This window comes from Mus caroli, chromosome 12 (assembly GCF_900094665.2).
Source record: "Mus caroli chromosome 12, CAROLI_EIJ_v1.1, whole genome shotgun sequence".
NCBI lineage: Eukaryota > Metazoa > Chordata > Mammalia > Rodentia > Muridae > Mus > Mus caroli.
Window position 1 is genome coordinate 72,659,798 of NC_034581.1, and position 5,202 is coordinate 72,664,999.

General features: G+C 43.8%; 1 pseudogene; it reads left to right on the forward strand.

Moving 5' to 3' along the window:
- Nucleotides 1-2,412: 2,412 nt before the first annotated feature.
- Nucleotides 2,413-2,533, forward strand: LOC115032877 (annotated as a pseudogene).
- The last annotated feature ends 2,669 nt before the right edge of the window (nt 2,534-5,202 follow it).

The window sequence follows — 5,202 nt, forward strand, 5'->3', positions numbered from 1 at the left end:
CTTCAGGCCACTCTTGGGAGTGTGAGTCCTTGTCATATGACTGCTGGTCATTTTGGGGAGTGTGATTCCTTGTCACGTGACTGCATACTCCCTGAATCGCTTAGCCCTTTGCTTGTCCTCTGTGTGTCCTCTCCTCCTTTCTCCCATGGTGATATCTCTTCTCTGTAATTACAGGACAGTTCTTGCATGATGGTCTTTACCTATCACAGAAACTGCAGCTATATCAAGGGTGATACTTAATGTTTTGACTCTTCACTGCATTTTTGAGCAAAGCATTTATCTAGAGGCCCTTTCTGTACATTCTGTTGTGGTTTTGTTCTTTAAGGTTTATTTGTTTCTTTTTGTTTTGAGATAGAATCACACTGTAGCCCAGACTGCTTTCATTCGGATCCTCCTGCTTCTGCCCTCCAAATGCTGGTGTTGTAGGTATGTACTACCATACCCAACATCATTTTCTTTTTTATAAGGATGTCTGCCATTTGATTTAGGATAGATCTTAATCTAATATACCTCATTGTAAGTATATATGTAAAATGCTATTTCCAAATAAAGTTACATTTTTAGGTCCAGGTATGCTACACACAGAGAAACCCTGTCTTGAAAAATCACTCACACACACACACACACACACACATACACACACACAGCCATTCTGGATAAAAAAGGGGACCAAAATCATACAAAATCATAATAATAGAAGAAACTAAATTTCAGAGCTACTCAGGTCAGGTAGCTTGTAAATGGCAAAGGGGAACTGGAACCTAGGTACTCCGGCTACAGACCTATGCATTAGTGTTCATTTTGATACATTAGTGTTCATATTGTTTTAATGAACATACTGCAGTGTTCACAAAAATTTTAAAGGAGAGTCTGAAGAGATTGCCTAATGGTTATGGACACTTGCTGATCATGCAATGTATCCAGATTCAGTTCCTAGCACCCACATGATGGCTTGCAACTGTCTGTAAGTTCGGTTCTGCGGGATCCGACGCCCTCTTCTGACCTCCACGCACTCAAGGCAGGGCATGATGCACATACAGATTCAGGCAAAACATCCGTACATAGAAAAACCAAAATGCATTTTTAAAGAAGCTAAGAGGTTTGAAGGAGAGGGAAAACTGCAATAGTGGCAAAAAATTGTCCCATTTGATTTCTGTACTTGAATATAAACGCAACATCACTTTATATATTTTACAAATGCTTTCAATGCCATGTGTATCTTCATCCACTGAAAAAAAAGAAAGTTTTTTTAAAGTGCATGTATTATGAAGAATATGTTTACATGGATACTGCCAGGTATTTATTTATGAAAGTTTTGATAAGCATTGTTAAAATTAAAACATGTCCAATGCCAGATGGTGTGATGCATGCTTTTAATCCCTGCACTCAGAGAAGCAGAGGCAGGGAGAGCTCTGCAAAAAAATTTAAAAATTAAAAAAAATTAAAAATACCCAAAACAACCTGACAACATTCCGGTTGTCCTGAGCGTGTTCTTGCCGGTGGGGACAAAAGCTCGGGATAGAGGTGGGAGTTTGCTGAAAGAAAGATCACTAGGTGTGGGTCCTTGATGGATCTTGCCAGCTCCCTCAAATCCTGTATCCATCCCCATCTCTGATTCCTGTCTGTCATTAGGTGAATAGTACCTGCCATGTGCCCACAATACTATAATAATCTGACTCATCATTGTCCCAGAATAAACAGAGCCAGGATTATGGGCTGAAATCTCTGAAATCATAAGCCAAAATAAATCTTCCTCCAATTTACTATATAAGGTATTTTGGTCACAGAGATAATATATCCCACTAATGTAGAACGTTGGTGTCAGGGAAGTGTGGTCACTGTCATGACTAACCCTGACTATGTGGTTATGATTTGAATATCCAAGCGTTTGGAACCAGTTTTGGAGGAATTTAGAAACACTTGAAAAGGCAGGCTACAGAAACTCTAGAATGCTGTAAGCTGAACCTTAATGTACAACTATGGCAGACACTCCTATAACAAGAGGCTGAAAGAAATGCATGCAGTTAGGTTCTGGTTGGAAATGAAGGTTCCAGGAGGAAATAAAGGCTCTGTTGTGAACTGCACTATAATTCATTATATTATGCTCTAGCAAATAATTTGTATTTTGCCTGTGACCTGAAACTTTCAGTAAGGCTGAATTTAAAATCAAGGGACTAATTAATTTGGTGGAATAAATTTAAAGATGGCATAGACTTCAGGTAATGGTATTTTATCTTTCAAAAGATTAATTTTTTATTAAAATTGTATGCGATATATTATTATCATATTCCTTTCCTGCCTCCTTATCCACCCAATTTCAAGTTCTTTCTCTCTCAAAAAATACAGGGCAAAAATAAATAGAAAAAACAAACAAACAAATTGGGGAGAAAAAAGACAAAATACCAAAACAATCCTGCCCCTAGAAGTATTACAAGTTTGGCTGCTCTGTCACATGTGCGTCAGCAGATGGCAGAGAGGAGAGAGGCTATGTGTTCTGACCTATGAACATCTAGATGATTTGTAGCCTAATAGTCCCTAGAAAAAGCAAGCCTGAGACAACCATCAGACAGGGACTGTGCAGGCCCCTGCTGCTCCCAGGACCAGGAACAAGCTGGAGGTCAGAAGAACTGCCTGAGACTGAGGACCCCTGGTGAGGGAAAGCCTTTCATGAAGCCACTTGGGCAGGCCAGAAGAGAAGAAAGTCTGAGATGACCACCAGACAGGTGCCATGGGGCCTGGGCAGGGAGCTAGCCTGAGACAATCTGTGGGGAGCTCTAAGGGCCGGGGGTTGGATTATGCTCAAGATGATCCCTGTCCAGAGCCATAATGCATAATCAGGTCAGAGCTCTCCTGAGACCACTCTTGAAAGAACCCTAGACACTCAGAGACCCCAGCACCTTTAAGAGGAGCAAGTAAGCGGTGGAGAAATGGAAGAAAAAGAGAAACAGAAGAATGTCGTGGAGAAATGGAAGAAAAAGAGAAACAGAAGAATGTGGGCACAATGAAGAGAGACAGAACTGGAGACTTGAGGGTAAAGAGGAACAGCCTGATGTGAGTAGCCAGTGATGCTACCAGCGACCATAGTGGCGTCTTGGCTTGTGCTGCCACCAGGAGCCGTGTCTGGGAGCCATATCTGGGTTCCTGGCCATACAGCAGCAGGGGTCTGTTACCACCAAAGGCCAGCAGACATCTCTGTTCTGGGCTGATGCCTGGGGACATGTTGATGTCTGATTGCTGTGCAGAACTGGCTTTACCCTCACCTGGGCATCTTGGGAAAACCAGTCCTGAGGATGTGAAAGTAGGATAGCTGACTCCACCCCTAGCCAGCTACAGTACTTGAGCAGGTGGAGATATAAGCATGAAATACCTGGCCCTACCACTTGTCTCCTGTGCACTGGTGTGGATGAAGAAGAGATACCCTCTTTCTACTTTGCCCTTCACCATCTGCAGCTGGCAGGAGATCTGGTGCTGGCGTCATGAGAGCAAGGGAGTTATCCCTGCCCCTCACCAGCTGCAACACTCAAGAGAGTGGACCTTGCACCTCACCTGCGTAGCACAGTAGTAGAGCTAATGCTGGTGGTAGGGGTAGGCAAGCTAGCCTGGATGGAGCTGGCCCTGTCACTTGGCTGTGCTGCAGATGTCCCCTCACCTCTCCTTGCTACCTACAACAGGCAAGAGAGCTGGCCCTAAGGTTATCAGAGCAGGAGAGCTGTCCCTGTCCCTCACCTGCTGCAGCACTTGGCAGAACAGGCCCTGCACCTTGCCTGGGCAGCACAGTAGAGCTGGCCCTGATAGTGGGGTTGCTGGTGACCCAGCCTTAAGGAAGAGCCAGCTGGCTGATCAGTTCAGATACCTCTCAGGCCCAGATCCAAGGCTTTGAATTGGCTCACCCCAACATCTACCCCATCAATGAACTGCTGGAGCATGTGTAGGGGCCCATCCCATGGATCCAAACCATCAGGATCTCCAGGACATAGCACAACAATGGGATATCCCGGAGGAGTCCCAGTGAGGTTCCAGTATTGGTAGAGTAGCAGAAGCCAAGAGGCCTTGCACCAGACTAACAAATCATCACAATGAACATTTGTAAGCAAAGAAGTGTGGCCTAAAGTGTATTCTGTGGGACACACTGTGACACAATGAGATTTTTAAATCTGTTGTGGGGGAGGTTGCAAAGGTGGAGGGAGGGTACGAGGGGAGGGAAAGATTAGGGTGCATAATGTGAAATTCATAATGAACATAATAAAAAGGTTTTAAAAAGACAGGATATAAAGCACACAAAACCTCAAGGAATCTGTTTTGTGTTGGCCAACAACTTCTGGGTGTAGGGCCTGACCTGGAATGTATTTGATGTACCGAGTAACACACCACTGGAGAGAACTGATTCCCTCTTCCCAGGAGGCATCAATTGCAACCAGCTTCTTGATTAGGAGTGGGACTTTCAGTCCACCTCCCTTTTTAAGTGCTGGGATTTTTGTCTAGTTTGAATCTTTCCAGGTCTTTGCTATTACAGTCTCTGAGAATCCATGTGCATCAGCCATTTTGTGTCTGGAAGATGTGGTTTTCTTGGCACCATCTATCACCTGTGGCTCTGACCATCTTTCTGCTTCCTTTTCTGCATAGGAACTTAACCTTAAGGGGCAGGTTTTGATGAAAACACCCCACTTAGGACGGAGTGCTTCAAACTCTCCTACTCTCTGCAGGTCATCCAGTTGTCCATCTCTTTGTCAATTATTATCTATTGCAAGAAGAAGCTTCTCTAATCATGGCTGAACAGTGCTCTAATCTGTGAGTATAGGAATAAATCATTAGGAGTCATTTTACTGTTGTGTTCCTTTAGCAGAGTAAGTATGGCTACTTTTAGTCACGTTTATAGTGAGAACTGGGGAGAAGAGATTAAAAAGAGCAAAAAGATTTGAAAACTGAACACTGTGACCAGAAGTGTGAAGTTAGGGGCCAAGAGAGTGAGACCATTAAAGAATCCAGTGTCAGTAATAAAACATAATACTGGTATGAAAGTTGACATTAGATCATCTAAGAAATTGTCCAGACCCAACCCATTGTAAGATTAAGAGTATAAAAGTTTCAACTCGACGGGCGGTGGTGGTGCACACCTTTAATCCCAGCACTCGGGAGGCAGAGGCAGGCGGATTTCTGAGTTCGAGGCCAGCCTGGTCTACAGAGTGAGTTCCAGGACAGCCA